At 33.8% G+C, this 12,332-nt stretch overlaps 1 protein-coding gene across 1 annotated transcript in view; it reads right to left on the reverse strand.

Moving 5' to 3' along the window:
• The window catches only part of p120ctn (adherens junction protein p120), a 96,001-nt gene that overhangs the window by 22,687 nt on the left and 60,982 nt on the right, over positions 1-12,332 (reverse strand). The gene's annotated exons all lie outside the window — the stretch shown is intronic.

Here is a 12,332-nt window from a genome sequence, read left to right on the forward strand (position 1 = left end):
GATGAAATAGCGTGAAACTATGACTGCTCTTTGAGAACACGACGAGGAATCCAGAAGAGAAAAAGTAATCCAGCTGCCATTATCATTCCACTGTAGGACACCCCTCATAGATTTCCAACACCGGTAGAAAAAGGACTGCATTAAGTCTTCCGACCTTAATAATATTGTCCTGTGCTGTAAATCTTCTTCACTCTAGAACATAAAGATCCCAGCGCACATCTGTTCTACGCGCTACGTGGCCTGTCCATTGCCACTTCAACTTGCCAATCCAGCGTTACCTACAAATCTAATAATATAAATCTAGCTGTTAATCGTTTATAGTATTAGTCATTACAGCTCTTAGACGACTACGGCAAGGCATATTGCCCCGAATAATTAGTAACCTATACTATGAATATACCATAATTGTCATGCCATAAAGTTTGAATTGTATAAGATTGTATCCCGAAAATCGATCCCGCGACCCACGGAAGCAGGGCTCACTCTACCACTGGGCTACCTCTGTTCATTATAGTCGTAACTGGTTGTTAAATTATGATCCTTAAACCACAACAAACCATAAAATATAAATCAATAGTGGTATCCGCGGTGAATCTGGACTCTGCGTCTAAAACGGCAGACGCATTTATCCTAAAGGTAGCTTAGTGTAATAGCGTTCAAAACTCAACCATAGATGGCTTCTGATACGTTTACCGGATGATATCGCCCAATGACTGAACTTTAACAATAATCTTATGAAAGCCTCTTAACTACGCCACCGCGTAACTAGTCTCTTCTAACCTTGTTAAACTCGTAGCGCCTGAAAACCTATACATCAAAAAATGTCTAAATAGATCTTTTAAAACAATTAAGGAAAACGATAAATGAATAAAATAGAATATGACAAGTTCAGAAAACAATATATAATATATATTTTAAAAAAAATCATTTATAACTTAATACTTAGCTTAGACTTAGCTACAGCATTAGCCACCGTCAGAGACTAAAATGCCAGAACATACAAAAACTTGGTGACAGATAGTAAAATATGAGGTATCTCCTGCTGAGTAGCGCCTTAAACAAGGCAAAGGAAACAAATCAAATTTGCTTATAATCTGCGACTGATTGCAGATAAACACCGAAACAAAACTTGATATTTAGTTTAATTTTTGATAATCTAAAATCAGTGCCACCTTTTTTTATTTATATGGTTTTCAATTTTATAAGTAAAAAAATTTAAAGAATACATTAATATCAAATTTTATAATGGTAGGTTTAGTTTTATAGTTTAGGTTTATTTCAAAACAAATCCACATGGCCCGATTTATAAAGTACGACAATAATTTAATTATTATTAAGATGGGGTACTAAACTGAGATCACGACAGTCAAACAGAGCTAGATTTAACGACCCGACTGCCGAAGTATTATTGTAGACTTGAAATTGAAGATCATGAATAAATAAGTACCCAATTATCTTCTCCAGCTTTACGCTACGGAACAAAAACCTCACCAATGGTATGAAAAATTAGGTTACCTTGAAAGGACACCACGTTTCATGTACAAAAAGATAAGTATATAGGTATTGTGTGAATTATAAATGTTCATATTAGAGTTTACCTTTAATTTTAAAACGTCACATTTCTAAAGAGTTTTCTGACAAAAGAACAAAAGAATTATCAAATATGATAACCAATTGCAAATAAGATCTTATAAACCCTTAAAGAGTAGAGCTTATCACGTATTTGACTTTTTTTTTTCACGGGATTAAACTTTACCGAAAATATTTAATATTACCGAATTATTCAATTATAATAACTTTTTAAAGCCGCTACCAGTTTCCTAGCTAAGATAACTGTAAGTAAACATGCGAGAGATATCCCAACTCTGACGATAACACCTAAAACCTGCAGAATTTCACTCGTGTCCGTATATCATGAACATTATCCGAAAGGTAATGGTAGCTAATAAAATTTATTAAAATAAAATCAAGAAACTTTCACACGGAAGTTTCCCAGAGAATTATTCTAATGAAAGTAGTTTTTTAATAATTTTGCGTGTTTAATTCGTCAGTCAACACTGGAAATGAATAAATTGGAACATCAATAAAACTAACTCGATTGATTAAAATCGATTCGAGTCACGAATTATTATTAAGTCAATTATTCGGTCATCGATTTCGAGGCTAGGGTTGGTAGTTGTATAAACCAAAATTAATTGCAGTTAAATATTAATTAAAAATATTTAACATATTATTTTTTACGTTTTCGCAAATATTAAAATAACTAGCTACTTAAAGTATCTTGATCATTATTTCAGTCGCAGGACGTCCATAACTGCGGCATCCAGCGTCCTCTGAATGTCTTATGTTTGAACGCTACTTAATTAGGCAATAAATATGCTTTGTACACTATCTTAATCCTAGTTTACTTTAATGACAGCGTAAAAAGTGTCTATACTGCACATAATTAATGGTTTAGAACCATAATCGTATTCAGTTTATAATCTACCTTTTTTAACTTACCTACATTTTTCGTATTTTATTTTATAACTTAATTTCTTCTCGTAGTTAACCAGAAACATAAATAAATCAATTTTTTTTAAGTAACAACCCTAATCACAAATCTGAGGAAAGTGAGTCAGTGATTAAATAGCGGCGAATGTTGACGCAACACGCTTCCGATTTATTAACACATCAATCGGTGCCGGAATAGGCGGTACAGCTTCCGAAAAATGTGGCGCTACTGGCAATTCAAACGTTAGTTTTAGTAACGTATATTTGTATATAATATTAAATAATAGCTTAATGAGTGTTTTAGAAGTTGTTTTTGGAAGTAACGTACACGATATATATTGTGTCTATTGTGATGTTATTGCTCCTATTCGGAAAGGCTTTTGCAGCTTCACCAGAGTTCGAGGAACCTTCGGTACGAAATAAAATTAAACTAGCCTAATTTCGCTACTTGAACGAAGGTAGACTATACACATGTGAGTGTATAATATCAGCTGAGTGCGGAGGTGCGGCCGGAATCAGTTGTCCCCGGAAGCGAAGTGGTTAGTGATCTGTGCGCTGCTTTACTTTGGTGCATCGCACTCGTGTTTGAATGCGACGTGTCACGGGAGGAGTTTTTGTTGTTGTGTGGCCTGCAAACTTTAGTGTTCTGCCTGCATATACTATAATCCGACAACTTTAACGAGATAGTCATATATCCAACTTATTGGTGTACGCTTTATGTTACGCTTTTCCGCCTGCTGTATAAATGCATTAACAAATTATATAACATTTTCTGCTACAATAAATATTATGTATTATTGTATAAGAGAATCAATAATAAATATCACACTTTATATAAAGTTGTTTATTATAAATAGAACCGATCATTAATATCCTACTATTGTCAAAACTTTTCAACTTTCCGAGTTTTGGTTTAATCGAAAAATTAAAAAGTTATCCTTGCAAATTACATTTGTCGCGGAACTTTGTCGTGTGCTGGAGATTTACAGCCGAGCTCCCTTCGCACGACGCGCTCGCGAGGAACAAGTTAAGACTTCTTTTTATACGTACAATGCTTTCCACCCGCGCCCCTGCAACGGATCGATATCTTCTTTTTTTTATAATGCCATTTTATAACGTGGCAGTGTTCAAGAATTGTACACCGTTTCTACATAACAGTTAAAATTCAAAATATCTTTATTCGAGTAGGTATTTTCACGCACTTTTGAAACTTCGATTATTTTAACATTACAACTACCACAGGTTCGGAATGCTGAACTGAAAGGGCCGGCCAGAAACCCAACAGTTAGTTGCTCTTTTTAAAAGAAATTTAATAAAATTTAATGTATGCATTACAATATCAATGCATGGAAATGAGTCAACACTAGTTTCAAACATGTTATAACAAGATCTATTTAATACTGTAATTTCATTTTAAAACTAGGAATAGGAAGATTTGTATTGTTTTTGAAGATGTTAATGCTGTTAGCCCTAAGGCTTTTACAGCTTCATCGGTACTGAGTTCACGGAGCGGAAGGGTCCGTGAACTAGAAGGAAGATCTAAGATATCTTGCGAAACTATACTACATATGCATACACTCTGATCCATGTGGGATATGTTAACTTTTTGAAGACGAAATTTAGGCGTTACGAGATTATTTTTGTTTCTTGAATTTGTCACGTGTCTGTCACTATTTTTATACAATAATTTAAATTTTGCGCATAAATAATGTAACTAATTTTACAAGAATGTGTCGATAACGTTTAATTTTTAATTTTAAGATTATGTTGACTTGATCAAGAATATAATAAAATCAGATGATCGGAAATGGTCGCATTGTTCATAATAAAAATATGTTTATAACATTGTTTTCCAGAAAAAGATGACTCAATGTTTCATTTTCCGTATACTACGCTATAAGCCTCTTAGAACCCGTTTGTAAATGTTGTTACGATGATCCTTTTACGACACGATATTAAAGTCCACCTTTATAGAAATTTACCCAAACAATTTTATTAAAATCTAGGCACTCGTAAAATACCCAAAGATCCTTCATAAAAAAGGTATACTAAAAATGTAAAGCAATATCTTCACTAAGACGAATTTAATTTTAACAGATTAAATTGTTTTTCGGGTATTCTTAAATAACAATATTCCCGTATAACCATCGACTTTCCGCGGCATATATAACATCTCTCTTTCTTACACACACGCCATATTTATTCGAGTGTAAAAGTAAATAGTATGCGCTCAAGCCACATTCAATTAAATCTCCGAACGGACACACGGATAATCGAATGAAGATTTCGCACATCGATTTCACAGGCAATGATATCGAATAAATCCACTTTTTTAACTTTACTGTCGGAAATAATTCATATTACAATGTTTTCACTAGTCTATAGTATTTATCTTCATCATTTCAGACTTTAGAAGACCACTGCTGAACATAGGCCTCCCCCATGTATTTCCAATAGGACCAGTGGCAAACGGCCTTCATTCAGCGTCTACAGACAATCTTAACAAAGACGTCTGTCCTTCTTGTGGGCAGACGTCCTAACGCTACGTTTGAGAATCCGTGGTCCAAACTAGAAGTCCTCATCGGCCATTTATTCTACACACGTAATCTATACATTGCCACTTCAATATCCACTACACACATGATCATTAAATATATTTGAGAACCAACCAAAACTAACTTTGTCTGATTATAAATAATAGCGAAAACCATTCCCGCTGTAGCCACACAAACCTCTCGAAGGGACTTATCCACCACGATGGCACAGTACGTATTTGCAGATATTAAATATCTTTTGGATTTTTCATCCAATCAACACCGGTTTCTAAACGTACTAAATCCGCAACCTACGATCGTAGTACAGGTATTTACCACCCATGCTATCACTGCATCAATGATAACTAAATAAAAAATATATATCTCTATATTATCTATCAAGTGTTAATTACATCATTTACGACTCTAGAACGGCTAGACCAATTTTCTTGATTTTTGTATTGTTTTTCGTCCAAAATATGATAATACGTATTCAAATATTCTGATAATCATCAACTCGAATGTTTCTCATTAAAGAAACATTAGCCTTGTAAAACAATTGAACTTAATAATTTTGAAATCTATTCATTTATTACTTGTTAGGCGGAACAAAGTTTTCCGGGTCAGCTTGTTAAATATAAATTTGATATGTTATTGGACACAATACTTTTATTATAAATTTTCTGCAACAAAAACCAGAATGTTAGTCCCACACAGACACTCCAACGGCAAGGATCGTGAAACGGAAATCGGCCTTAACGCACCTGTGTCTGACTCATATCCCAAATTCAAAATTCTAGAGGAGAACATAAAACCCTTACATTCAACATAATGGGGAAATATATTTAAAAAATAAGAAAACATCTTCGTATAAAATATATTTATTTCAATCTATATGTAATAAACGAATTATTTATTATTTTAATATTGTAGCAGTTGTCGTAAAAACTTAAAAATATTCCTTTTCTTGAAATGATAAATGTATAGATATGTCAAAACGCCGTAACTTTAAAGGCCTCTGATAGATGGCGCTTATAGTTAATACTACTGTCCTTTCTCCAATGTTAGTACGAGCCGTTTAACATACCTGATGGGAGTAAAAATTCTTTTAATTTTGATTTCTCTCAATATACTTATGACATTACATATTATAACAATTATTAGATAATGAAACTTCATTTTTTATAGCGACATTAAAAAGTGCACAACAAATTTATAGAAAAAAAAACTATAGTTATTTTAAGAGCTCGCCAAAGTACAAAGGCGCAGGATTCAACGCATCTCACTGCAAAAATAAAACAAAGCACTGTAATGGTATGCGACCGAGCGCGAACCTGAGGCCGTCAGCGGAGCGCTGATTCATCAGTATTAATAATTACCTAATGCTCGCCTGGATTCCTCGGCCCGTTCCAATCGCTATAATATCGCTATTTGAGGTTATTGTACTTTACAAAAATACATTTCTTCATCTTCAAACATATCCCATAATCAAAAGAAGAAGGTCCAGTCTAGAATCAGGAGAATGTGAACAGTATAGCAGGATTAAGAAGATAGAGCGTTTGTGTACAAGTAGTGGTTAAAGAACCGAATTAAACAGCTAAGTACAAAACTGTCCGTTTTGGGGTGACGAATAAGAGAAGGGACGGAACAAAAATTTGTAGGGACCTTCAAGCACCGCACTCCGGAAACAGCCTTTAATACAAGTACGGGATGCGCCTCCCGGCATTCGGTCCATATGCCAGAAGGTAGGTAGGACCACGGGAGGTGGAGGAAATACCCCTTAACCAAATCTACGAATCAGAATGAGCGCGTGTATTATGTATCTTATGTACGCATCGAAATTATTGAAGACCCGAACGGAACCGAACCGGTTTAATGAGATTAAGTATTTTCACAAATGGCATAAAAAAGAAATGAATTAGATGTTTAATCAACTGTTCGAACGCAATGACATTCGCATGACATTTGTTAGAACGAATGGGCATAGATCAAGAACAAGACAATCATATCTACGGAGCGAAAAGTGCACCATGGAATTAGATAAGCGAAAAAAGGCGTCGCTATTAATTCGGTCTAAATATGACGTCCGGTGTTTCACCCACCTCGCACAATTTTTTATACTATCTCTAATCCTTGCATAATTTTTCTACAATTCCACATGTGTCATTCCTATTTTTAATTATAGAATTAATAATAATTATAATTAATTGCAATTTTAAATTTGTAGACGAAAACAATTAAAAACTACTGATTTTATAAAAAAATAATTTCACTATATTTATGTAAAAAGTTTTTTTCACGAGGGGTTTTAACTTCATAAACTGATCATGTACTTTCAAGCGTTTTAGATAACCTCATTACACACAGATTAAAACAATTCGCAACTCGTCTAAAATATATTAATAAATAAAGCTATTAGCCGTGGACTGCTTCGCAACCGCTGACCCGATTAACAGCTCCGCGTGACACCGAAGATTGAATAATTGACGAATTAATTCCCTTTAGTTTCGATTGGCGCTTAGCGGTGCAGGGAATCTGTCAGGAGCCTGATTGATGAACACTGCTCCATAATGTATCATCCACTACAAAGCGAAGTTAAAGTAAATGTTATTGATGTGAATTATATAATGCAATATTCACACATTGTTATCATTATGGTAACATTAAAATTATAATGTTTAATGTTAATTATTTCCATACCTACCATATATTAGATCATTATCATCATTTAAACCGTAGGATATCCACAGCTCCCGGTTAGAGGTGACCTGACTCCAGCGTCTTACGACAGCCATAACAAATCTGTCTACTTTCTGGATGGACGTACAACATTACACTTGTCGGTCCGTAGTCTCTACTCTAGAACCTTAACGCCTCAGCGGCTATCAGGATCAAATATTTAAAAAAGATCTCTGTGTCCTCACCAAATAAAAACTGTTTCAATTCACGTTATACCTTAGAATAAGGGCAAGGGCTTCGTTTCAACTGATACTACCCGGTACCCATCCGGGGTCAGCTTTTGCGAATTATATTTCACGTTATCGGAAATACTTTGGTTTGAAAAAAAAAACGTTTCTGTTAAATTTAAAAAACATGATTAAATAAAATGACACTCCTTACATTTATTTTATAATATTGACTTAGATATTATACATATGTTCACCAGATAATTTTAATTCCACTAGAAAAAAATCAGTTCAGTGCATTGATATCGAATATATCACTCATGAGATTACTTCGAACCAAAGTTGATAAACACAAGCAAAAAGTATTTATTATCAAAGACGGAGGAGACAAGATAAGAAAAAGTAATAGACAATTATTTCAGCATCACAAGCCGGGGTACCGTCGCTGTATGCGTAACTACCCTCTTGGGAGCCATCGATGTATGTACCGCACTTGAGTTATATTCACCCGTACTCCGAATGATGCCAAGACACAAAAAATGTAACGCTATTCGCTCTTAGGATTAAGGTAGTAATATGTATCATATTATTACATAAGTATAAGCCGGATGCGAGCAGCGCAAAAGGGGTCATGGCGATCTTAGGGGGAGACCTATGCCTTACAGTTGGCTTCTATCGGCGGACATGATGATGATGATGGTGTTAATGATGATGAAGTATTAGCTTGATTCCAAAAAAAACTTTTCGGTTACATAAACATATATTAAAAATGTAAATATGAAATTTTTTAAACTAATTAATGATAAAAATTTAAAATAATTATTGATAGAGATATTGTTAGTCGACTTAACATAAATAACAAACCCGAAACAACAAACAAACAAAACGATGACACCATAGCCCAGAATAAAATGTAACTACGTCGCAGCTACACGATTCGAAATAAACTGTAAATACGATATTCCGCCTACGTATCAGGCCGATTTCCTTTAACCATGGACTCTTACCAACAACAACTGCCTGCACGAGGCTCACTCGCGAGGTCTTAGCGGCCTTCTAATCGGGTAAAACATTCATGAGACAATCCTAGGCGCGGCCCTCGAAAGTTTAGGTTAATCGCCCTAGGCCTCACTCTACCACCGCCACCCCCTCCCGCCTAAAGCAACTGTGGTATATAACACTACAGCAAACAATAACTTTACGCAAATAAAAATATTTTTCAACTAAATAAAGAAAAATCGGTACAACAACTTGTGTGTATTTTGTAAATAGGAAAAATCTTTGGTAATAATCACACGTTGTAATGAATTGACACACACTAAATTATAGACTCCTCTCGAATAAAAATAACTTTATATTCCATTACATCTTAAATTCGTGTTCATAACGCCTGCACTTAGCACTCAGCAAGCAGAAACTTGATTAAAATATCAAGAACATGTAATGCACGCTAAGTCCCCTAAGCAAGCAAATGTGCGCGGGGACTTCGTGTAAATTCAATAAAGCTTGTCCAAGGCAATACGTAATACACTTGGGATATTTAATGAACTTAACATCAATTTACTTTTAATGTAATTGCCAGTAAATGATTCTATAATATGATAATGTAGTCTTAAAATCAATGCAAAGACATACAGTGGTTTGTTATCAATGTTAAAGCCTTAAAGGGGTGAAATCAAAAAGGCTTTTTCAAAATTTTGATTACTACATATACAATTGTGAAAACGCTTTCACTTAGCTTATTATCGTTACGTTGTTTATTATTTGTGAAACCATTGATTTTTTTAGTACAATTTAGCAAATATTAAATCTACTAACTACTGAAATCATACAGTATACAAATGACTTTGAAGTGGTAACGGAAGAAAATGCAAGTGAGTCCAACGCGAAGTTCTCTTTACGCTCAGTCACTCCATGGACGCTAAGTTACCTTAGACCTAAAGAGTTTTAGACTAAGCGATTTGACATATCAAAACCAATAAATATGTTAATATCAACAATATTTTTAATGACAAAAAGCTTTTAATTTCCGTCTCTAAAGTATAAATTGAATTTTCATTTATATCCAAATTAATAATAAAACTCACGATGACCAATAAATAAATTACGTATACTTAAAATTTTTATATATTTGCTATGTTGTTATGACATTTCTTTATCACTGCACTGTACATGTTGTAAACATAACGAAAATTACGATACAAAAGTACAATATTGAGCCGACGATATATTTAAGGACGCTGGGATGCGGGCAGTGCAAGACCGATCACCGTTGCAATCTATGGGAGAGCCTTGCACTGGGCGTCATCGACTGACATGATGATGATGATGGTGGTGGTGGTGGTGTTGGTGATGATATTTTAAAAATCGTGTTCTTCCAAACATTTCTAGTTTGGATTTTTGTTTAATAATAAATAACGATATTTTTAACTCTCACTTATACAAAATTATTTCGACATTTAAAACAAAGTTTATATTTATGAATAAAAGTAAATTTAAGATAAAATATAACTAAATTCCACCTAAAACATGAGTTACAATTAATAACAAAAAGATAAAGACGTACCAGATGACACAGACGACTAATATTCTTTTCTTTCTTAGGTCAAAACGTAAGTCGGGAGGTCAGATATAATCTTTAATGAAAACGAATTGACGAGTGTTATCTTACAGAATGTTATCCAGACTCAATTACTCCAGTATGAAAATAGCGCTCGGGGGAGATTCGCCCGGGGTGTTTATAAGAATAGATCTTAATTAGCTTTCAACTTTTTTTATCGATATATTAAAAATCACCCAATCTTCATTAACGATTCAAGAAACTCAATATTCAATGAAAATACATTGCTACAATTTGTTAATTTATAAAATCAATACTGTTCACAAACGGTGAAAGAAAACGCTTGTAAGTTGTTGGGTCTTATTGGGTATTTTTTGTCTCAAGCAGCGGTAGAGGCATTACTGTGTTTAGGTTCGAGCAACGCATTAAAACACCTTGAAATAAAGTAACTTAAAATAAAAACTATGTTATTACATTAGGAAATCAACGCAAATGAAGTTCTAGGCAGCGTCTTTATTTTATTTTTAAGTTAATTTTTTAAGACATAGAATTAATATGACGACAATTCAACATTTAAAGGTGTTCGAAAGACAATATTTTGTTTTTTATTTTCAAAGACGTACACATATTGGCGGGTGTATTTAATTTTGCGTTTTACGACTACTATCGATTCAATTGGCTCTGGATACACTTTCTTAGATAGACATAGAACCACAAAAATCATTCAGTGAAATTAAATAGCAAGATTGGGTATAATTATGTGAAGTTTTACTTACGATCGTCATATTTGGTTTGCAAAAAATTTGTTGTATCCGTAACTTTGTCACATGTGTCACCGTTTTTTTAAAACCACCTATCCGAAATATCCTCACCTGCTGGAAAGCTTAAAATATCCCCCATTTTTTATTTCATTCTAGTATTTAATATTCTCCTCATCTCGTCCTTTTATAGTATCAAAAGAAAGACTTGATTTGCTTACATTGGCACGATTGGTGCAGGTGGTAAAATATTGCTACCGTTTTTAATTTACTACCAATCTTACCATGGATTATTCCTGTTTTCCTATTGTTGTCCCAATTTCCTGTTTTTGTCTTTATTTCCTAATTCTCCGTAATAGACCTGAAGGTGCTTAATATGGATTTGTTCACGAGGTCACTACACTATTAGTTTGTTCAAGATGATTCAATGTGTGACAGCGTAAAACAACTGTATACGCAATATTTATCTTACATTTGAAATAATTATAAAGAAAAAAATGTAGTTAAACTGTCTATTGCGTCAAAGCGACCGCCATACCCTGCTTTGACACAGTAAAAACTAGTCACCACTTCAGCTTAGAGTAAGCTCACTTAGTTGGACGTTACGGAAAATTGAAGCGGATAAAAAGTTGCTATTTATATTTTACTCAGATGACTTACTTGAAATGGAAAATTTTTCCTTTGAATATGTCTCAACCTTAAAACGCTTTCTCATCTACTTTACGCGACTCCAGGTGCGAGCTTATGCAATATTTTTTCCTACTAAAGTATCTCAAAATTAAATTAATGTAAGTCTGCTTCGCTTGTACAGTTATGACGTCGTATGCTATAAAACCGTTTATTTTTTATAATCATAGGGTGCACGCGTGTAATATACAATATTCTTATTAACCTGCTATTTTCCGCTAAGAGTTATTGCAGTTTTTAAATCGAAATATACAGGTATGTTTATAATTACGGGTATAGCATTTAAATTTGCTGTCAGTTAGAAAATGTTTCATTTTGTATTAAACTTACAAAGAACAGATCAGAAAAATGGCAGAAACATTTAAAATCGCAGTTACGAATAGTGCTACCGATT

The sequence above is a fragment of the Battus philenor genome, unplaced genomic scaffold (genome assembly GCF_028537555.1).
Source record: "Battus philenor isolate CCGP_79_NKW_IND1 unplaced genomic scaffold, ilBatPhil1.0.hap1 SCAF_26, whole genome shotgun sequence".
Lineage (NCBI taxonomy): Eukaryota > Metazoa > Arthropoda > Insecta > Lepidoptera > Papilionidae > Battus > Battus philenor.